The 24439-nt window shown below is 36.8% G+C and overlaps 3 long non-coding RNA genes across 3 annotated transcripts in view; 2 read left to right on the top strand and 1 right to left on the bottom strand.

Annotated features, from left to right (window-relative positions):
* The first annotated feature begins 1044 nt into the window (after positions 1 to 1044).
* LOC146452243 (uncharacterized) overlaps positions 1045 to 24439 on the top strand; it is a 27059-nt gene continuing 3664 nt past the window's right edge. Inside the window, exons 1-2 of the long non-coding RNA XR_014859800.1 lie at positions 1045 to 1134; positions 3182 to 3271. This is a non-coding gene — a long non-coding RNA (uncharacterized LOC146452243). The remainder of the gene's footprint in view (positions 1135 to 3181; positions 3272 to 24439) is intronic.
* LOC146452245 (uncharacterized) lies at positions 11860 to 16690 on the top strand. The gene is made up of 2 exons (XR_014859798.1): positions 11860 to 13246; positions 13445 to 16690. It is a non-coding gene; the product is annotated as an uncharacterized LOC146452245 (long non-coding RNA).
* Positions 16861 to 21332, bottom strand: LOC146452244 (uncharacterized). Its single transcript, XR_014859801.1, has 3 exons — positions 20669 to 21332; positions 19462 to 19602; positions 16861 to 17472 (listed from the first exon to the last, which is right to left on the bottom strand). It is a non-coding gene; the product is annotated as an uncharacterized LOC146452244 (long non-coding RNA).

Genomic DNA, 24439 nt, shown 5'->3' with positions numbered 1-24439 from the left:
TAGTGAAATTTGAAGAGGTTTTAAGAATGGATAGAAAAAAGAAAATGATTTTTGGAACACTAACAGACAGTCGATAACCATACAAGAGCACCCCAGGTTGCTAGTGGACTAACTTGGTATCCGTCTATTAATTATTAACTACAAATTCTAATTTTAAAACTTCACTAAATCTTCAACATTTCTTATTTCTTTTAATTTTACCAATCCTTGAAGAAAAATTATTTCCTTCCAAATATACCTAAAAATCACCCAAAAATTCATAAAACACCCCAAATCATTGATTTGTGTTATGAATGGAGGGTTTTTGTATTGCTTGAAATGCAAACAAGACATTGCCATTTGACCGATTTTAAGCGGCGTGAAAACGGCTTTCAAGTGAACCCCCACCTTAAGGACAGTGCCTACTTTTGTTACTACGCATACGTTCTGCGCATCCAGAGATACTCGGTTTTCCTATGGGTGGTGTCTTCTAATACAGGGATATGTTTGCGCGGTTTAAAGCTACACGGAGAAAGCAAAACTTAGCAAGTGCTCTTGGTATCCAAAAAGAAAATTGGAAGTAACCATGCATTTTTCAGAGATAAAAAAGCTTAAATTTGAAAAAGAAAAAAAAAAAAAATAAGTAAAACCCCGAAAAAACAAAAAACAAAAACAAACAAACAAAAAAAACCCCGCCATACATTGCTTTCTATTTTACTGGTTTTTAGAAAAATTGTTGCTTCATTATCTCTAAAAAATACGTGGTTACCCCCTATTTTCTTTTTGGATGTCAATAGCTAACTAGTAAGATCTGCTTTCCCCGGATAGCCAAAAACCACAGAAAAATACTTCCTAATTAGCAGGCACCGTCCTTAAATTCTCTGCTGCGCACGTAAGCTAAGTATTAAAGAATGAATGGAATCTTCGATAAATCGAGAACCGTGACTCGAACTGTATTGAAGTGATGCATTTCCACGTATTCAAAAAATTTCAAATAGTCCAAGTGCGCCTACCCAGACAAACGTGTAGCTGTCCGGGCGCCGCGCAAGCACCGGGTTGCATCATGGGTATTTAGTTGTCAATTGTTGAAAGGCGCGAGAGGAGAAGAATTTACTGAAAAAGTGGTGCTGTTCCGAAAGTTAGAGCGCCAGACAGGTAAGTTTCGCTGTTAATGACCCAATCGTGAAAACCTATTCACTAAGTGTTCGTTGGTTTCAGAGGGAAACTTTGGAGCATGCCCTTATCAATGCAGGGTTCATAACTTAGCTCCAACACGGGTATCATGGAACGAGTCAAATGTTTCTTTCGTAGTTGTTTGCTTCGGCACATTTCGAGAGTGGAAATTTATTGAAAGTACAGCATTAATTTAAACTCTGGCAAACTGTCAAGGTCATTCTAGTAAACCTGGATGATTTTTCTCGCATTTTGCACATGTAAACTTTGCTTCTAGAAGCTGTAGATCTAGCTTCTAGTAAACACTGCTGATGTCATATGAGATACGTTCTCTAATATAAGGTGAATTTTTGTTGCTTAAGAACCCAGTATTCTTATTTATTTATTTATTTATTTATTTATTTATACAATTTCCCCGCAGATAAGCTTCACCGTCGATTTGTAAATAAGTGCGGCCATCATCTGTAAGCATCTGAGAATGTGTCTACAAGGTAAAAGGCCTGGCTACGAAGCACAGTGCAGCATGGAGGCCAAATAAACTGCCATTATAGTGAAAATATGTCAGATAACTGGACAAAACACTTTTTTTTAAATGGCTTACTCTCTCCTTCGTCTGCTGCAGTTGTGTTGAAAAATTCACAGATTTTGGCTCCGAAAAAATGAAATGTAACAACATGCATTAATAGTTTATATTTGGCCAACTCACTAAATAAAAACAAGACTTTGCTTGATGTTATTACATGGCTGGTACTACGAGTAGGCAACATGGATAATATTCTGGTTTGTGATTGTCTACCTGAACAGGCAAGATGAATAAAATCCTCTGTTGTGAATGGCTGCCAAGCAAGCATGATTTTCCCTGCATGAGATTGTCGTTTGCCCATTCACTTGGCATTAGGTTAATCCACAAACAGTGCAAGCTTTTCTTTCTGTTTTTAGAGAAAACGTGCACTTAAATGCTCCGAAAACTCTCAATATTTGCCAAAAAGAGAAAGACGGGGACATGCAGTCATCTAGTTGGCACAGTGTAAATTTTTTTGCTTCACTGAATGTGCCATTGAATCAGTGGGTTGATCTGTATGTTTCAGATGAGATGTGTTGCTTCAATTTTAAAGATTAAACTCAATTTTGTAAAGCTTTCTAGCCTTATCTGTTCAAGTTAATTTATACTGAATATATTTCATTAGTTCCCCCATTTTGCATTGGCCAAAAACATTCAAGGAGGGAGCGTGGTCGAGTGATTAGGGTGCCAGACTTGAAATCCGGTGGTCCCGGGTTCAAGTCCCGCTCTGACCGCTAGCTATAGTTGTTTCTCGGTAGCCCCAAGTTCAACTCTAATAGCCAGCTGGTCTACCTCCTACCAGTTGGGATTTTTAACCATGTTATTTTCAATTTGTATTATTTCTTTATGAAGTTTAAAGCTCGGCCCCACTAGCACTTGTGCTATAACACTGCCGAGGGTAAATAGAGGTTATTTCTTATTTATTTTATTTATTAAACAAAAAGGTAAAATAATGGTTCAGTTTTGTCAACAATTACACTTTGTCTAATAGTACACAGAAACTAGTATCAACTTGCAACTGTAAAGAATTGGCCAGTTTTTTTCAAGGTCTTTCTTTGTATTGAAACTGATTATATTTTGTTTTTCCTTGGAAAAATGGGTGATTCCAGAAAATATCTGTAGAATACCGTGGGTGGTATCTCGGAATTCAGTTGGGGAAGAGGGATTCTTTAGACTGGAATTCTGAAGGTATGGGGGGACTGTTTTCTCTGGATTTCCAGAAGTGATAGAACTCTTGTCAGCAAAATTTGAAAGGCTATTGTAAAACAAAGCATCTACATCCAAGCATTACATATAATTTGTGGCTAAACACAGTAAAGACAAGGCAATTCATGCAAGGTGGTTGGTACACTGAATTGTTACAGAAGTAATCACTTAAAAGCTTTGCTCAGTTTAAAACTTTAATTTTTATGTACTTTGCTGTTTACCCCCAAATAATGTTTGTTTTTTCTATTTTGTTTATGCTAGAACAAGCATTCAGAAACATTGTGAACAGAAAACAATGTGAAGCAGTTGTCAGGAAACCATGCTTACTTAAAGTAGTCTTGTCTGTTCATGGTAAGTTCACCTTGTTTGTTTAAAACATTCGGTCTTCTGCGAAGCAGTCAGCTAAGTATTCCTAAAGCTGATATTCACTGAGATTGAAGGGAATAATTGTTTGAGTATATACCGATGAAGCCACCTCCCATTACACAAACACAAAAAAGTTCAAGAAAATGAAAAACCAAAATATAACAATTTCAGCTGACAAATGTACGTCTGGGTAAATTTCCTAATTTTTTTCTAAAGTGGAAAACTGACAGTTTCCTTTGCCATTTTCTGGTGTTGAATAGGGACAAAACCTTCCACGTTGCTGAAACTGTGGTCACTCCAAATTAAAAGCATGACATGAAGTAAGTTGGTGTTGTGAAGCTTACCGCTGTGTTTATTTGTGCCTGGTAAACAACTGTTTTTCAGTTTGATCATGGATGGGACATAACCTTTTACTGGACATTCTCAATGGAAATTACTCAGAAATAGCAGCCTCCTTGATACTTGACTGCATGGCCATTAATTTACACGTATAAGCAGTACTTTCCATGACACCAAGCAAAATTTGGGCATTCAGCAAGTTTGATTTATGACTTAGTTGTGGGTGCTAACATTCTGTTGTCTTTGAGTTTAATGAACCTGCTGTCATGTTTCTTAACACAAGTTTTTTCAAACTTGTGTTAACCACTGTTAAGTTAACACTGTTAAGTTAAATTTAACGTAAAAGTTAAATTTTCCTGGGAATAGAATAAAATGAAGTCAGTCTCAGCTAATCATCAAAGCTTGTATGGATGCCTTTAGTTCGTTTATACTACTTTATGTAGCTTCTGTCTGGTGTTTCCAGATTCAGGCAAGGTACAATTTCGAGGTACAGTGTGAACAAATCCTGATTAGATTACAATATTACGCTCTGCCGGCCTGTGCTGATTTCGTTCTGTTGTTTCCTAATTTTTTTACCTTTACACTGCAGAAGACCAGCCATATTGCTAAAAAAACTCACTCCTTTTTGCATTCCTTTGGAATGATTGGCTATTTTTAGCAAAAAGGCTGTAAGCACTGAAATATTCCTTAACTCCAATGCAGGAGCCGTGGTCTAATTACCAAATCTCTCTATCGGAATGTATAACCAGCGGCTTGCTTTGGTTCACTGGTTTCATTGTCTCAACAAGCAAAAGGTTTCTTTTGTTTCTCAATCAACAAATGATCTCCACAAGGCGCCAACAGCAGAAACTTGGTTTTTTGCATATGTTATTTCTCGAAAACGAAGTGGAAACCAGCGGACAAAAAAATTTAGAGCAATGTTTATCAACTGAAATGAAGTTCACATGCTAAATTTCAGAGGTTTTTGAGCACTTTTTTAGAGCAAAATCGTCACTTATGCCCTTTTTCCAAGGAGCCCTTCAATCGTGGGTTAAAATTCCTGTTTGGGGCTCTGAAATTTGTTTCAGAGAATTTTCATCATGTACTATTTCATTTTCATAGCATTTAATAGGTGGTTAGCCCTTTTATTGAAAACAAAATGGTCGAAAAACAGAGAGTAACATCTTTCAGATAAAAGCTGGTAAAAAAGTGGTCTTTTTTGTGTCTTACGGTACCACAGAAATGTAAGTTGATTTCCTCGACCCAACGATAATGATAGTGCTGTATTTATATGGCACCACTTCCATGTAGCCCATTGGGCTACAAAATTAAACAAAATGAAGTCTTGTCTACTTTTGGAGCAAATAATTTTATACATTAACAATGCTCTGAGATCTTTATACTTCAAGACAGATGTATTTCACCTTCATTTATCCATATTTAACTCATGGTATTACAAGCTGGGGCAGTGCTCGTAAGACCAGGTTACATAAGATAAATCTAAACCGAATAAATGTGTGCGTAGCACGTTCTTTGCTAATAGTAGGGACAATGCTATACCATACTTAAATCTCTTAGGTATTCTTACACTTGAAAACATTTACAAATTTAAGGTGGCCCTTTTCACACATAAAATTACTAACAATTCTACTAACGTCCTTATGATTTTCAAAGGAACCCATAATTGAGTTCATAGCTATGTTATGGTTTAATTTTAGCTTTGGTTTGAATTTTTTCAAACCAGTTTATTTTCTTCCTCAAACCACTCATTTTATATATTTGGACTTCTGCCAATTATCACCTATATGGGTATAACTATTTATGATAGTGTAAAGTACACTTGAGAAACTCTTGTCACTGATTTTAGTTACTAAAAAAAAAAAATAAGCACTCATTTCAAATGGTTCCCTTTTTGGTAAGGTTAGGACACGGCACCCATTTTTGTGATTAAGGTTACCGGTAAGTGCTGAGTTTAGTGATTAGGGTTAAGCACTTACTTTGAACGGTTAGCTTTCATTTAAGGCATTGTTAAACTAAAAATACAACTATTGAAGGCAAGTTGATTAGATGTTGTATTGTTCTAGAAAAATTTTCTTCTGGATCTCGAGAACAAAAACGCCAGAATAAAAAACAAAATTAAACAATAATTAATTTCGCCTTCATCTGCGCTATTGGACAGCCTTTCTTTCTTTCTTTCTAGCCACCCCATATTCTCCAGATAATTATTTTTATCTACGCACCTTTTAACTTATATCATGTGTACGAACACAATAATGGCGTTATTAGTTGAAAGCAATGAGAACTTTAAATATCCATTAGCACTGTCATCAGATAATTAAGCCAATTCTGTTTTCTGCTTATGTTACATGTTACAAAGACTTGTACTCAAATGGTACCAAAACTATGCGTTTGACCAGGCATAACAAATCGATGACATCAATGAAATCAATGAGTAATCAATAGGTAATCGATAGGTAATCAGTTGATTAGTCATTGATCGTTATTGACGATGATCAATGAGTAATCGATGACTAATCGATAGGCCACAGAAATTAAGGTTATCGATTAGTTATCGATTGCATCGATTAGTCATTGATTTCATTCATTACTCATCGATATCATCTCGTGGCTGATGACCGTATTCGGCGAATAAGAACAAAATAAATGTAAAAAGATGTTTCCAGCTTTATTCTATCCAGTTTACAGTACATGTGAATTAAGCTTCAGAAGGCCTATTTTGTTCCCCCGTATCTCGTTGTCGTTTATTATTGAACCAAACCTTGACGGTTGTCCCGTCAAGGTTGGAAAATTCTTCTATCACACCTTGAGATGGATATCTCCTCCCTTTATACAGGGCCTCATGGCCCATTTTTTGTAGATGGGAAAATTTCATTTTAATATGTGCGGTTGATGAAGCCGCTCGTTTCCTTTTTCCTGTAAAGCAAAGACAAAATGAAATTAGGTAAATTTAATTGAACAAGTATTTATTTACTTATCTATATGCAAAGCTGATGAATAAACATCTGGTAAAAACATTCCTAGGAAAGGCGTCAGTGTACTAATGACAGTACACAACGCATATGGATTGTGCAACGGAAATAGTTCTTGCGAATTGATTGAATAACACGTGTTCATAAGGGATTCATGTACCTTTTATCTTTCCTCTCAGATCTGCTATAGGATCTTCTTGCTAAAGTCAGTTCTTTATCTCTCGGTAGGGCTCTCTTCCCTCCTCCGTCTTAGGTTTGTTGACAATTTCGGATCCTCTACCTTGGTAACTTTCCAACACGTGGGTAACAAACTGCGCGATTGGAATTTTGTTCACTCGCAAAAGGCGCAGTGCTTCTTAGCGGCTAAGTTCTGCTGTGTCTAAAGGAGGGCTAGGCGGTATAATAGTCGATGAGCAATCGATGGGTCATCGATGAGTAATCAATAACATCAATGAGTAATCGATGTCATCGCTAATCGATAGGCCACAAAATTTTTGGGCTTCGACTACTCATCGATTACTCATTGATCATCGCCAATAATCAATGACTTATCAACTGATTACCCATCGATTACTCCTTGATTGCCAATTGATTTCATTGATTATCGATTAGTTATGCCTGGGTTTGAATACACTCAACCCAAAGATCCACAAACTGTTCAGTATGTAAGAGAAAATTTACACTTTACGTGCCAAAATACATGACACAAAGATAACACTGTCACACAAACAATGGCTGTATTTACGTGTTGCAGATAAATAAATAACAGTCGCATTAAACAGTCTAAATTATCTGAATTTCACTGCTGTAGGGAAAATGGGAACCTACAATTGACCTTGCTCCCAATGTGTGGCTTCATAGCTCAGTTGGTAGAGCATCGCACCGGTAACGCGGAGGTCTCCCGTTGAAGCCTGAATTTTTTTCAGGCTTCCAATTTCCAATTGCATAAATTGGAAAATTCACTGCGATGATCACTTCTCACTTTCATCTATATCCGCAGTTCATATATGAATTATTTCATATACTTTACATCGTTTCACTCCTCTCACGGGAAAATGGGAACCTACAATTGACCTTGCTCCCAATGTGTGGCTTCATAGCTCAGTTGGTAGAGCATCGCACCGGTAACGTGGAGGTCACGGGTTCGAATCCCGTTGAAGCCTGAATTTTTTTCAGGCTTCCAATTTCCAATTGCATAAATTGGAAAATTCACTGCAATGATCACTTGTCACTTTTATCTATATCCGCAGTTCTTATATGAATTATTTCATATACTTTACATCGTTTCTCACGGGAAAATGGGAACCTACAATTGAGCTTGCTCCCAATGTGTGGCTTCATAGCTCAGTTGGTAGAGCATCGCACCGGTAACGTGGAGGTCACGGGTTCGAATCCCGTTGAAGCCTGAATTTTTTTCAGGCTTCCAATTTCCAATTGCATAAATTGGAAAATTCACTGCAATGATCACTTCTCACTTTTATCTATATCCGCAGTTCATATATGAATTATTTCATATACTTTACATCGTTTCTCACGGGAAAATGGGAACCTACAATTGACCTTGCTCCCAATGTGTGGCTTCATAGCTCAGTTGGTAGAGCATCGCACCGGTAACGCGGAGGTCACGGGTTCGAATCCCGTTGAAGCCTGAATTTTTTTCAGGCTTCCAATTTCCAATTGCATAAATTGGAAAATTCACTGCGATGATCACTTCTCACTTTCATCTATATCCGCAGTTCATATATGAATTATTTCATATACTTTACATAGTAAAACAATAACTTAACTTACAAAGTTTTCAGCCGAGTATTCTTATCAAAAACGCCAGACGACAAGTTCTTCAGCTCGTTATTTGACAAAAATCTATCAACAAACAATCATAATTGATGTTATTTGTTAGTTAACTTATTGAGGTTGTGTTGCGATATTTCAGCTATATTGTGTGACAGTGATTGTGTTATGTGACTTCCGTTTCCGGTATTTTGATAAGACAATAGAATCGAGTTACTTGTATCATATCAATCATCGCTAGGGGTGTGTCGCGCGCGGGTACGTACAAAAGGATCAGATAAACAATGTAATTTTACTAGAGACTTGAGATTTGAGACTAGCTTCTAGAGAGAGAAATTGTGCTGTAATAATTCAAGGGTATTAAATCGTGAAGTTTGCGAACACTGGCTGATACTGACTTAAGGCATTCGCAACAGTTGTACAAACATCCCCTGCATTTTTATCTCAAGTTGACAAAGCCTTGATGGCCAGCACGTTTTTTTTCATTACAATTTTTCAATAGGATGCAGTTCATGAGTACTCTTTAGGCTTACGTGTCAAGACCGAAAGGTCTTATGGGTAGCTGTAACATGTTATAAGTTGTCTGTAAGTTTACGGCATTTTTATGCTAAGGGTTACCGTAAAATACCGGTTATAAGCCCACCCATTTATACAGGCCCACTACTTCGTTGACAAAACATTGCAGTTATACCCCCCTTCATGATAACCACATGCTACAGCTCCATTATAGCAATTATTTTTACATGAAGGCACAACAAATTGGCTAGAGTAATGAGTAATGCTTTCTGGTCAAACTAAATTCGTTTGCTGACCAACCAACCTTCACGAAGTTGTATAAGGCTGGGCTTATAATAAGGATTTTATGGTGAGCACTTATTTCCAGTGTTTAGGGTTAAATATCCTTTGTGGTGGTTACAGAGTTAGGATTTGGGTTGACATTAATGAAAGCATATTTGAACTACAGATTCTGTACACATTTTTTTCCAACACATGTAGGATCACTTTTCATAACTACAAAACCTTGATATTCCTCTTCAATAATTTTTTTTTTCAAAACAAATATAACTTTTTTAAATACAAGATTCATAAATATTTTTCTCTCAGGTTTTTAATCACACTCAATGTAATATAGTAAAACCCCACGTATAAGAACCTAGATTTTTCCAAGTTAGCCTAAACAGGTTGTTGTTGTGTTCATATAGACACCTTCTTATGTAAAGGGGGTCTAAATTCGAAAATTCGAGCATAACAGATTCTTAAATTCTAGGTTCTTATTCGTGGGGTTTTACGGTACAATATCACTATTACAATAATAAATTATCATGAAATTATTCATTTTGGAGATTGGCCTTTTTACAGGTCGCTGTAAAGGAAATTTCTTTTGTATAATCAAATGAAAGATTGGTAGCGGTGCAAAGATTTAACCTTGTAGGAGAAATAAGTGATTGTATTTTTCCAAACCTTGTCACCACGCGAGCATACTGGTTTTCAATCTCGGTTATTTTGCCTAAAACATGTTGGGGTGGAATGGTGACTGTTTATGCACCTTCTCTATTTTGATGGAAACTACATGTACATCTCCAACTTTAAATTGACTAGATTTTTTGTCAGCTTTCTTTTTACTTTGTTGCACCATTTTCTCATTATGTCTTGCTTGGTTTTCAGAAATTTTCTGCCTTTTTCTTTGCCGTTCTTGAGTTGATACTTGATCATTCTCTTCTACTTCAAGGCTTCTTTTACTAGCGTTTTGGTTTAAATTGTGGTTTGGGCTCTCAACATGGACGGAGATTGTTTCAGACATAATTTCCATGTTTTGCTGTAGCACTTCCCTGTGGGGTTTCATGCAATAGACTGCTTCATATGGAGTTGTCTGAATGGCAGTGTGGTAGGATATGTTTCGGGTGTAAGATATAACACCGAGCTTCTGGCACTAATTTGAGTCCTTTTCAGCCGTGCTTACTATTAAAGTATGCATGTCTTCCTTGCATGACCTGTTGGATGTTTCAATTAACCCCTGAGTTGTAGGTGTTCTGGTGTTCTTGGGGCTCCAAGATTCATAGTTATGCCATTGTTTTTGCAAAACGTTTCCATGTTTTTATTGCAAAATTCTTTTCCATTGTCAGACTATTTCTTTAGGATATCCATAGGTGTGACAATGTTGCTGTAATGCATCCAGTACTTTTTCCCCACATTTAGCTGTTAGAGGGTAAAGGGTAACATGCTTTGTGTGATGATCTGTAACATTCAAAACCCATATATGGGATTCTTTGCAATCGCAAGGGCACTTGCGAAAATCCATTAAGTCAATCTCTATCAAAGAGAGGAATGTTGGAGCTTCCATTGGTTTCTGGACACTCTTTACACGGCTTGTTATAGGCTTTCTTTCTGCGTGATACGGGCACATTTTAACGGATATGTTAACAACTTTCTGGTTGATTTCTGCGTAATTTTCTTGAAGCCACTTTTCTGTAATTTGCTTTCCTCTGTGGGAAATTCGACTGTGTGCATGGGACAAAACTTGAAACAGTTCTCGTTTTGGAACAACTTTCTTGTTGTTTTCTGTGAAGAGTTCGCCGTTGTTGTAAACCCATTTCTTCCGAGTTATTGTCTGTTGTTCCCATTTTGATAAGCTTATTTCTGCTCTTGGTTCAGATTGATGCTTGTTTGCTGCCAGTCCCATTTTTTTTCCGTTTTTCCTTTAAGAAATGCTTGGCTTTGTCGAAAAGATCATCTTCCAGGTAACAGGTTATTTGCGAGTCTTTAGTTTTTTGTTGGCGTTTCAACTGTTCTATTATTTTGTTGATAAAATTCAGCTTGCTGGCTTGGGGCAATGGATAAGGTCTTGGCACACAGATCCAGAGGTTACTGGTGATCGCAGGTTCGAATCACAGTGAGCACCAACGTTAAAAAAAAGTTACCTAAATAATTGTACATGTTAGGGGGGGTTACATGGGAAAGTGTAGGGGTTGGTAGTCAGGGGGGAGGGTTGGAAGTCAAGGGGGGTGGGGTATGTGAAAAAGTGAAAGAGGAAATGAGATGTTTACTTTTTTTTTACATCTGATTCTTTTTAAACCCCCCAAAAGGCCAAGCCCTATTTTTTTAACCTTACCACAAAAAGAGGAAAATCCCTTTTTCAGACAGTTGATAAAAACAGTTTGTCAAAAATAAACTGGATTGGAAAAAATAAACTGGTTTGGAAAAAATAAACTGGATTGGCAAAAAATAAACTGGTTTGGAAAAATTCAAACCAGAGGTAAAAATTAAACCACAACAGCTACAACACCAGATTTGTATCGAACCTTAATTTTCATCGGTGGAGGATAAGGAATAATTACAGAGCTGCCACTTTTACTTTTGCTGGGTCTAAAATTTGGGGAAAAAATTCCCTCAAATACAAATTGTACCTGTTAAATACCCCTATTGTTTTTTTTTTTAATGTAAAAATTGTACTATGATTCTATGCACTCTTATTAGCGGAGCTCTTGCACGCGCCGCAGGCGCGCGCAGCGGAGCCCCATAGCTAAGAGAATTTGGTAACCCGTGAATGCGAGAAAATTTGGTTTGGTTATGACGTCACTTGTGTCCGTCCATGCGACCGTCCGTACGACGTACGCAGCGCAGCGGTTGTTTCGCCCGACGGTATATCGCCCGGACTCACGTCGATTAGAGCGATGCTTTAACGAATAAAATGGAAAACTTACAATAGAAGAAATAACTATAAGGCCTACACGATAAAACGAGCGGATGTAAAATCAGTAAAAATTGTTCAAACAAACTAAAAGAGGTTCTTACGTTGAGGTGCCGAGTTTCTCCGAGATGTTAGGGATTTACCTACAAGATGATTGATTATGATTTCAAGACAAATAGCTGCATGTCGACTTGTAACAAATATTATTTAATTGATTTATTTTTGTTAGCGGGAAATTTTACCGTGAAGTGAAAACTTTGAACTAATCATGAAATCCATATGGAATTTGTGAATACGGTGTATTTCGTCGTGCGAATCGACGCAAGTTCTGGCGAAACGCTTTCGGGCGAGTCGACGTTCGGGCGAAACAACCACAATTAGTTAGTACCACAGGAAAACTCAGATTGTGTGAAGCTGTGCTGCAATCGTGCCGCGACCATTGTTTGTTTAGCGTCTCCCTCTTCTAACTATGGCGGGAAGTTGCTTTTAAGAAATGCACAAAGACATTTTGAAGACAACAAAATACAAAGTCAAGTTATGTAGCCGACAGCGGGAGAAACAGCAAGACGATTAGCGGCGGGAGAAACAAATCGACTTACACATCATCAGAACTTTGAAGTGAAACCATCTTACTCCGACCCAGCGCGACGAATCGTTGAATTTTTCCTCTTGAAGTGAAACGTTTCGCTCACTTGATGTTGTAAAACGAATGGAAAATCAGGAATTAGAATAAAAGGACTGATTATTCTCAGAAGAGGCGAGTATATTCATGTTATTTTGTTGACAAAACTTTGCTTGTTTGCTGTCTTGCAAGAACTTGTTGTTTTGCAGTGTTGACACGCCGTTTACTGCTAAATACTGCTTACTTTACAGTATTCTTTTGAGCTCACTTTTTTCGGTCCATGTTCATTATTACCCTTGGAGTTTTATTTTCTAATCTACTCCAAATTTTGCCTTCCAACGGCGGGAGAAAGAGTATAAATACGACTCGCGGCCGGTGGGAGAGTTGGCATAAACAGCAACCGAAACTTGAAGTGAACTCATTTTACTCCGATCCGGCTTGACAAAACGTTGGATTTTTCCTCTTAAAGTGGAATGTTTCGCTCACTTAGCGTTGTAAAACGAACGAAAAAATCAGCAGTGAAATAAAAGGACTGGTTATTCTCAGAAGAGGCGAGTATATCCATGTGATTTTGTTGACAAATCTTTGCTGGTTTGCAAGATATTGATTTCTTGCACTGTCTGACACGCAGTTTAGCTTAATACTGCTAATTTCAGAGCAGTCTTTTTCGCTCATTTTTTCAGGCTTTTTTAATTTTTTTTTCCTCAGAGTTATATGTTCTAATCTCCTCCAATTTTGCTTTTCAACAGCGGGAAAAAGAGCAGGGCAACTAGCGGCGGGGGAAACATATGGACTCTTTTAGAGGCGGGATAACATAAACAGCGGCCGAAGAGAACTCATTTCACTCTGATCCGATCGACTCGACGAAACGTTGCATTTTTCCTCTTGAAGTGAAACTTTTCGCTCACTCAACGTTGTAAAACGAACGAAAAATCAGCAATGGAATAAAAGGACTTGTTATCGATCTCCAAAGAGGCGAGTATGTTATTTTATGTGATTTTGTTGGCAGAACTTTAATTTGCTGTTTTGCAAGATATTGTTTTTCTTGAAGTGTTGACACTGCAACTTGTTTACTTTTGTAAAAGCTACTGCTAACGCCAGAGCAGTCTCTGGTGCTCATTTTTTGGTCCATGTTTGTTATTTCCCTCGGAGGTTTATTTTCTTATCTCTTCCGGTTTTGCTGCATCTAAGAAAATTTGATTCTCAGGTAAAAATATAGTTAGTCTAACAAACGTCTTGCAATACACTGTGAAAACTACTGACAAGTTTTTTCTCGCATATATTTCTATTTTAACATTTATTTGTGGCAGTCTTTACAGAGAACAAACACAAATACTTAAAAGAATAGGATATAAGGGCAAAGATTTAGATTTGTGAGTATTATTATATTTATTCCCTTGTCTGTGCAAATTTTTTTAAAGATAGTTGTTTAGTTTATTTCTGTACTGATTGCTATATATACACAAGTTCGCCTTGAAAAAGAATAATAACAACAGAAAAAAAAATATATCAATAGGAAGCTATAGGAGGAAGTACCCGTCCTGAATATTTACCTTCAGTGTACATACATGTAATATTTTGATACTTGATTTTGGACTCCCACTCGCATAATCATGTAGCTTAGAATGCCTCTTTTACTGAAATGGGTTTTTGGGTTCAAAAGGATACCTTACTACCTTGTATAACAGGTAGTATATGTATTCGCATAAAGCCAAGTATAATTTAAAGTTTGATTTTGAAGCGGCAGGGGTATTTTGCAGAATGCTGAATTCATAGAAGTCCTTTGATGGAATGGCTGCCATAACAACAACTTAAAGCTAAATGTCTGTATAACCAGTGTTTAACCCTAGACAGTTAAAAGAGAAGTGCTTAGACCTAAATAACTTCATTCTTTGCTTAAAGGGGAAGTACCATGGGGTTTAATTGACCTCTTTTGTTAAAAATGGTGAAATAAGACCTTCACTTTAATACAAAATAATTCTAGAACAATGAGAGGAGAGAAATCAACTCAATTCTTGACAGGAACGACTCATGATATGTTCTAGCACATTTTGGAAACAAAAATACGAGAACTTGAAAAACATTAGCCTAATATTTTTGAAGTTTCAATCCATTGCAACCTGGCCAGAGGCACTTATCAACAGTTTTCTTGCACTGGGGTGATAATCTATAGCAAACCTAGCCACCAATTTTTTTGTTTCTGTTGTCAGACAAACATTTTTCGGTTTTGAAACTACATCAAATTTTCGTGATACTTCTCCTTTAATGCTAAAATGTCATAGGTAGCATAAAATGTAACATTCGGCATTCAGCAAAATACCCCTGCCGGTTAAGCAACAAAAAATAATATTAAGGGCTAAGCACTTTTCTATACTATCTAGGGTTAAGCAATTCACCAATTTAACGCAAAGCGTGTTGCACTCCGTCCACTTCTAGTGCTGCACCTTTTCTTCGCCGGGGATGGTCAAGTTCACTCTCGCTATCATCACTCACTCTCACTAAACATCCCCTCACTTTCACTGCACCATGTTTCACCCACAGCAACAGTGTCGTCTCCATTGCTTTGATGATCAGATAAATCAGATTTCAAGTAAATGTCAAGTTCAAAACCATAAAGAGATTTTAACCCTGTAGTTAATAGTAGTAACTCTCTCCAATATTTTGATTGTAATCCTTGTTCTCGGTTTCGTCAGTTCTCGATGGTTGCTTGATTTTGCATATCTTTGGAGAAATGGAAATGATTTAAATGGTCTAGGTATATTTTAACTAGCTCATCAGAAGCCACAAAGGTACACTATAGAAGAAAAGTCTGTAATTTCCTTCACTTTGTTCAGCTTTCCTTCATTGAATGTTTTTTTTATTTCCCTCTAGGCATAAAGTAATCAACTGGTTATGCTGTTTCGTCTAAAGAAGTAGCCAGAGATTCAAAGACACTTTAATTTGTACCTTATTTTTTCTTCATCCGGGAAAGGGTGTGGAATAATTTTCTGCCCATCGTGGAGCCAGCCAACCAATTTTTGCATGAAGCGCACTGCTGCTCTTTCTTAACCTTGTAGGACTATCTTTGACAAATTCCATGTATAACTCTCAGACATCATGGTGATCATTTATTTTATGGTCACAAATTCAAGAAAAATAATTATAGCTTGGGACATTTTTTTTCGCTGAACTTTCCTATCCCTTCATGAAATTATGATTAGCTGGGTAGAGTTGAAAAAAAAAATGCCTCCTCCCTCTCTGTTACAAATCCCCTTAAATGTAATCTGACAGAACAGGTGCATCTTCAATGCGCAATGCTGTCATGACCAACCCTCCATGCATTTCTCCCTATTCTTTATCTTCGGGATTTTCATACTCAGCTAGTCACAGCTATCTTCTTAATTTCTCCGTCTGATTTGTCATGAAAAATTATATTTCCATTTTATAGAACTGCTATCGATAATGGCTAGCATCTCCAACTGCAGAATTAGTTCTTTCAGATTCCCCCTGGCTACTGTCTTCATGTGCTCGATGTATCCTGATGGGGTAATCAGAGTCTCCAAATTCTGGACATTTCGGTATCTTTGAACCTGACTTCATCAAACAACATTATCTTAACAACATTATTTGTGATATAGATCACATTTAAAAATGGCTGCAATTGTATTTCTTCTCCAGAAAAATTGATTTTTAAAGACAATCTATTGGTATGTTAAAGAGATTATACAGTTACAATTAATTTGTATGATGACTGAACATTTTTTTTTTTTTTAAAAGAAGGTAGAGGGCTAGAACAATGTAACTATTGTGCATGGAATATTAGAATGATTCCTTGGCAAAGCAATCAACAGCTATTTATATAAATGTGGTTTGTGACATAAAACCACTGCATTCTCTATGCATTGAATGTCAGCCTTTATATCATTTTAATTTTTAGTAAAGGATTTTTTAAAGTGAAATTTATTAGTTACTGGTAATTATAATGCAAATGTCATTAAATGTTAAGACTCCAGAAATGCTTGTATTTTCCATTTTAGAGGAGGTTTTAAGTTAAAAAGGGTGATAGAGGGGGGGGGGGGACTGGGCATGGTATTTTACCATGGTTTGCAGGATAGCTCATGACGTGGGGGGGGGGGGGGCAGGAAAAAAATATTTATTTTAGAACATCATTGGGTGGGGGGGGGGGGGGGCTTCCAAAATATGAAAGGGAGAATTTTATAAATAATCATAACAAAAAATAAATTGATGTAAGCTTTTTATTTACCATCACAGATCATGACAGATGTGATGAAAACACTGTATAGCTCAAGAATCACTTTGTTAATGGAAGTTTTTGTTGAGGCAGTTCATAAACTTGTAAATTATGCATTCTTGTGTGAACGTTTCTGTGCACTTTTCCTGTCAAGGGATAGATCCAGTTGTGTATTTAATTTCTTACCTTTTTATGAATGTTTATGATGGCAGGAACCAAATACAATAAGCACTTACTGGGCATGTAACATTTTTCTTCAGCAGTAAAGATTTTAATTAGTTGGCCATGTAGGGCTATCGCTCTAGCATGGTGTGTACAACAGGGATTGGCCACTGGATGCCTGGGCCTAGTTGTGTTTATAAGCAACAGAGCACTGTCACTCAATCATTCTTATAACTATTCAACTGATAAAGAGGCATAACAAAAATATGCTGAACAAGGGGCATTCCCTGTATACATTTCCCATCACTCACCAATAATGTGGAGAGGAGATGGCTGATATTCAGGCCATGTTTAATGCAACCAGACTGTGGCTTCTGTTGCTAACTGTGATTTAAGAGATAAAAGGTCAAACTTCTTATCAGCCATCTCTTTTAAGGACGGTGCCTGCTAATACAGAAGTATTTTTGTGCGGTTTATGACTATGCAGGAAAAGCAGATCTTAGCAAGGGCTATTGAAATCCAAAAAGAAAATTGGGGGTAACCACGCATTTTTCAGAGATAATTAAGCAACAATATTTCCAAAAAGCGCCAAAATACAAAGGAATGTATGGCAGTTTTTCCTAAATAGAAGTTTAATTATCTCTGAAAAATGCATGGTTACCCTAAATTTTCTTTTTGGATACCAAGAGCACTTGCTAAGTTCTGCTTTCTCCGCATAGATTTAAACCGCGCAAAAATATCCCCGTATTAGTGAGCACTACCCATAGGAAGCCCGAGTATCTCGAGATGCGCAGAACGTATGCGCAGTAACAATAGTAGGCACCGTCCTTAATTAAAAGAAAACTTTCAAATTTGGTAGTGAGTAATGAATTATGAAAATTAATATGTACAGGTATTATTTTTACAGTGCAATCTCAGTTATTTGAACCCTCAATTTTTTCGACACTCCTGATTCTTTGAACAAATAGTTGTTAATTCTCTTGGATTTGCTTCAGTCAGATTTTTACCTCCTATTTTTTGAACAAAATTCTGTTTCCTTTACAGGTTAAAAACAATTGGTATTTCACTGTTCAGTGATTCAGTTATCATATTTTTATTATACAAATGTTATACCCCAAGTTAATTGTTTTCTTTTACTTACTTCTGATTACCGTACAATAACTGTTTATTTTTCATGGGTTTTGTGACGTCAGTGACCAGTGGTACAGTTTTCTAAACCTTATCACATAGTCTGGTATACATCTTTTTCAGTAACATAAGGAAAAACACTAATATTATTTTCTTTTTTCATTCTGTCCACTGGGTTTATGTAAAATCTTCTTTATTTATATAAGAACAGTTTAAACCACTGATTGTTTTGAAGAATGAAGTGATAAAATGCTTTTAATTTGCAATATTTCAAGCAAAATATTAGCTGTACATCATTTTGTGAATTCAGAAGAGGACTATTATATGCACACTCAACTCTCTTTAAGCACTCTTGTACCTTCCATTTTTTTTCTCGGAAAAACCAGATCATGAAAAGTAAAGTAAGAAATATTTTTACAGAATGCTTATTAAATGATACATGGTAGGTTAATCTTGCTGTGTAAAAATGAATGGGACTTCTCAGATGAGGTGCTATCCAGAAGCTGGAGTGATGTTTGAGGCTGCAGCGGTGTAATGTTTAGCAGTCTAATGACTTCTTCAATTGGGATTTTTCTTGTAAGGACAAAAGGTTAATAGGTTGAGGCAAGGCCTGTACTTAAATTGAGAAACCAGAGAATGAAATCTGCAGGGGAAATTTTTGTGGTGAAGAAAGCCCTTTAATTTTCTTCTCAGTATTACCTCAGTAAGGAAATGTGGTCCATGCAAGGTAAAGTAAAACTCTTTGACTTTGGCAGGATTCAAACCCATTACCCCAGGATTTTGATCACTGATGGACCAAATGTACTCACTAAGGCAATGGGAAATTTAAGTGGTTTCCTTCCCACACAGAAATTTACACTCCAGAGATAATTATTATCTGATTTCCCAGTTGTATAATCAGTACTGCACAGCACAAAATTTCATTATCCCTTAATTGTTGTGTTATTTCTTTACTTTACTCCTTGAGTGAACTCTCATGTAGCAACCTGTTAAAAAAACTGCTGGGGATAACTGACCCCATAACTGCCTGATGGGTTTTTTTGGTAAAGATTTTGACAGGGACAGTTGAGGATTTAATTACCCTTGGAAGTGTTATTTGATTTCATGTCAAACAATTTGCTTACTTTAAAAACCAGGTAACAAATGGCTAGGGACTGCAAAAACATTTTTTTCCTGTTGAATAAATTATTAGACTTACAAAATTTATTGCATTCAACAATTACATAGAAAGAACGTACTCCATACACAGATTGAAGTCGAGATTGTATGGGACAACCAACTTGATTGCCATGAATGAAAGGATCTTGGGACAATTGAATCTGGCACCTCCTGCAGAATTTGTAGGAGCAGATGATATCATCACCAACTTGGTAAAGGAGGGAGAACCTAGGATCGAGGTCAACAAAATATGCACTCTCTAATTAACAAATCGACGGCAGTTTTCTATGGTCTATACTCTTATAGACCATAAAATGGCGTCACAAAATGTTTAAAACTCAAGTGGAACCACGAGCCCCAGGCGAGTGGTCTCACTGCTAAGTTTTGGACATTTTATGGTCTATAACGGTATAGGCCATAGAAAAGTGCCGTCGATTTATTTTTTACAATAACATGGAAAAAGTACGAGCGGAATTGGCTATTTTTTCGTTGAGAAAGTGTGCGCGTTACATCTGATGTCATTTTTATTGTCTGTACTCTTAAATTGGGAAAATTATACTGCATTCTTACATGTACACGTAGATTAAGTTAAAGTGCACCTAACCCCTAATTGTTTTTTTTTTTTTCGCTTAAACAAATCCTCCTATTGTCTGGATTATTCCCTCGCAAAAAGACATCTTGACTCTCTAGTAAATCAATATCAAAGGCTGCTGGAACTGAGCACCTAGTTTTGAGATTCTACAAAAACCAAAATAAACAACTCTGTGTGTACAAGAATGGCTATCAACCTAGGAAAAACAGAAATTTTTAAAATGAGCTTTTTAATCTAATTTATTGAATTAATCAGCTACAAGTGCAGTATTTTAAAGAAAATAGAAAAATGACACAAAGCTTTTAAGATTTGTGTCATTTGACTTGAAATATTATTCCTGTATTCAAACATTCTCCAATGTGCATCTCCCTCAAATAGAACCTAAACATCAACAACAAAAATCACTCAATTTGACTAGAAAACGATGAAATTTAAAATATTTTGAAAATCCCCATGATTAATGACTCGTTTCTTAATTGGTCCGCATTTTGAAACGATCTCTTAGTATTGTGCATATTATGTAATATAGCCGACCACATGAATTCATATAACGACACTGGCCTACTATTGTCCGTATTAACTTGCAATTTTAACATTATCTTGATTAAACATCAAAGGTTTCTTTTAGAAAATTGCTCCCCTAGTACAAAGGTGCGTGTGCATCCATACATAAACTGACAAATATTTGAAGTTAGTCCTTACCTCCTAGATTGACAGAGCCGTCGGACCTTTTGCCTTTCGCCGACACAGGAAAACCCCTTCTACTTTTGACATTTATCACACTAAAAATTTTCCTTCAACCCAACTGATCTGCTGTAGAACGGAACATTTTTCACACAGTCACGCAGGAAAAATAAGATGAGGCGACTAGGAAAACTTCGATCGCCTCCAAATTTGAAAACTTTTCCTAAGTTTCCTAGCGCTTAAAAACATCCTTGATCCACCACGCTGATTAGATGCACCATCCTAATGCAAGAAGACGTCTAAACACAGCTATTTTTATCCAAATCTTTAGAACAAAGCAAGACAGCTAAATTCTCCAAATCGTCCGCCATATTTGTTTATGAAATTGAAGTTCGTGCGTGTGTACGAAGAATCTGGGTACTAGCAATCTTGGTTCCCACGCGCGGGGGCTCTGGGGACGAGATTGCGACAAATCAGCATTAAGGTGGAAATAATTGTGCCCTCTGTATTACATTGTCATTGTTTATGGGCAGTTTGCTGCATATGCACTAAAAGTATATATAACTGCAGAAAGGATGAGGAAGTGGTAAGGTTACTACGTTCATACGATAAGCAGATTTCTATAAATGCTATGAAAAAAATTGGAGCTCCGCTTTTAGGCTTGGCTAAATATATATATTATTCTTGTCTTTTGTTCTGTTCTACTAGTTAGTTGCACATTATACGCCAGTTAGCTGCATGTGGCAGTGACCAACTCGAAAGCCTACGCTCCTTTGGTCACGGCACATATTTTACCTTGATATTTATGTTATTTAATGTTGTCTTTATGTTACTTTTTTTTATTTGCCTTACAGACATATATTAAATGTTTACAGTACTAAACACTACTGATACTAAATACTACTAACAATATTCGCTATACTTGCACTATTAACAACATTAGCTATACTATCAATACCATCCATACAATACTCGTACTACAGTAGAACCCCGCTAACTCGAACTCTGAAGGGAAATGAAAATCTATTCGAGTTATCGGGGTCGATTAAAATATTCATTTTTTAGGTTAATTAAAAGTTTATTGATTTTCAGCACTTGGTTATACAATGTAGTGCAAATTACGGATGTTAAACTTATTCCAAGAAAAAAAAAAAATACATTTTAAACAACTGTAACGATAAACTGCAACGACTGTAAATGTAACTGTACGTAACGTTCTTTATACTGGTCCTTATTGTTTAGTGGTGATTGCATTTTAGAACCAAAAAAAGAAAGCAGCGTCTACTGTCGCTGGGAGCTCCTGAAGTTTCGTTCTGCTAATGCCTCTATTTTCTGACGAACTCTCCAGCTTAAATGCCTAATGTTTTTTACAGACATTTTAATGGATACTCTTTTAATGCACTGTACACTGTAGCACTGTTTCTTTCAAGTTTTGTGACAGCAAATACACCGCATCCGGTATGACTCTTATGATCACATGTAACTGTCAATTACGTGATCTGTTCGTTTGACTAATTAAAGTCAAATTGCTCCAGTCTTTGTTCTAGTGTTAGAGTTCGATCACACAATAAGAAAAGCTAATGGGATATGTCAATTGGCCTTCCTGTCGAGTTATAAGAACCAGGAATTCGAGTTATCGGGGTAAACTTTGGTCAAGGGAAGCGAAAATCTGTTCGAGTTAGCAGGGTTTTCGAGTTGTCGGGGTTCGAGTTATCCAGGTAAAAATGACTGAAAAGTTAGTTCAAATCCAAGGGAATTGAGACTCTGTTCGAGTTAGCGGGGTTGTTCGAGTTATAGGGGTTCGAGTTAGCGGGGTTCTACTGTACTAATAATTACAATGCTTACACTACTTACAGTTCTAATACATCACACGCACACACACACACCCACATAAACACCAAAAAAAATAAAAAAATGACGCAAGACGTAATAAGTTCCATTGATCAAGTCAGAGGAGTTATTTTTCATGCTTATTTTATAGCATTTCAATTCTGTATTTAATTATCATTTTATCAACTAAGTCTTGGAGGAGAATTGGTTTGTTGTGTAGTTTGTTGGCGTAAATATAGTATCTCATAAATAACATGGTATACTGTAATTGAATTTCCTTACTAGTACCTTTTCATGTAAGTCCGAGAGGATGCCGAACAGTCTTTCTTCACTAGACGGATTGAACTTGATCTTGTTTTCTACAGTACCGCCTAGAACTATAGACCCATTTGCCGCGTCGTTGCCGCGGGACCTACTCGCAGGTTTCCCTCGGTATTCCCGCAGTAGGACGTTTTTTTTCCTCGGTTCGGTTGCGGTATGGCTCCAAAGTTGCCGCGGGAAAGTTCATCTAGGTAAAACCTCGGTAAAAAAAAGACGCGGTAGAGTTTGAATACGCTTTTGTCTCCTTGTGTTTTGGTTCGTCAACTTCAAATGGCAAAATCGCACCAAAGAACATTAACTGGGGATGACGATCATGTGCGATACACATACGATTTTCGGCCCTTGAAGGCTTGAACCATTTGAAGAAAATGAGAATCCGTTTTCACGTATCTGACCACAATTGAAAAATCCTTTGAGGAAGATTCTGAAAATATCTCAAAACTTGGTATACCCAAAATGTTTGAAGACTTCTTGTGGACCATGCGCATATTCACTATCGAAGCTTCAAAGCGTGCAGATTTGCTCAAGAAAAAACGAGCAAGCTAGAATTTTCGACACAGTCTGTGGAGTTCCGTTTGCCGGACCTTTTAAAATCATTTATAAATATTGAAAGGAGGCCCTATGCGCCACCTTGGCACCAGGGGACAAGTAAGTAAGTAAGTATAAATATTGAAAACAAGTAATATTTCGGCATGTTTTGTGTCGCTCAGCGCCCGAATAATAATTGCAATTCTAACACATTGTCGGTCATTGTCACTTGTACTCCTGACGTGACAAGCTGTTTGATGCAGCGTTCCAGAATGTTGGTCCGCTTTTACTATGTATTCTTTGCCAAGTTATTTCAATTTTAAGTTGGGAGAAGCAAGAGAAAAAAAAAACTGACCGACAAAATTTACGGATTATGAAACATATGTTCCCACGTGACGATGTTATTGTAACTAGAAACCCTTGTGTCGACTTCTCAAATTTTGCCGCTTGTGTCTACAAGCGCATTCTATTTTAAACCTCCTTCTTTTAAAATGAACTTGGCACTGCAACAAGAATAATATTCCCTCTCAATATCCGATTTTTTAGAACACAAGCTTGCTCTAAAATTCAGGAGATATTTTTAGCAGCTGTTTGGTCAGACACGTACAAAAAAGCTGACGAATCAGAAGCGGCGGTTCCCACGAGTGCAAAACAAACATCAAACCTGCTCCTATGCAAATTACGGTTAAATGTTACAAGACGTTTGCCCTCCTTCACTTGTATCGAAATGAACAAATTAAGAAAACTAAATTTTAAGAAAAGGATCTTTTAAGACAATTTAGCGAACTCGCTTTCGTAAACTTGCACTGAATGTTTTGAAAAGCATGTAAACGTACACGTATTTCACTGCGTATTTAACATACCCTCGGAGACACATGTAACAAGCTTCTTTCAAGTGTTGGATTGTTAGTTACTCTTATTATCGCTGAAAAGACTGAATACAAACGTTTGCCGAGGCAAAGATTCAGGATTTTAATTAATATTTGAATTATTGCGCAAACTACCCAATGCCATTTTGACTTCAAATTACTCTTCGATTAAGCACCGATTCTTCGCACCTCAAACACTTGCAGATAATTGTCCTCACTCACGGTAACACTTATTTTAGAA

Source organism: Pavona decussata, unplaced genomic scaffold (genome assembly GCF_977016875.1).
Source record: "Pavona decussata unplaced genomic scaffold, jaPavDecu1.1 SCAFFOLD_375, whole genome shotgun sequence".
Classification (NCBI taxonomy): Eukaryota; Metazoa; Cnidaria; class Anthozoa; order Scleractinia; family Agariciidae; genus Pavona; species Pavona decussata.
The sequence above is the reverse complement of the archived record's forward strand: the minus strand, read 5'-3'. Positions and strand labels throughout refer to the sequence as shown.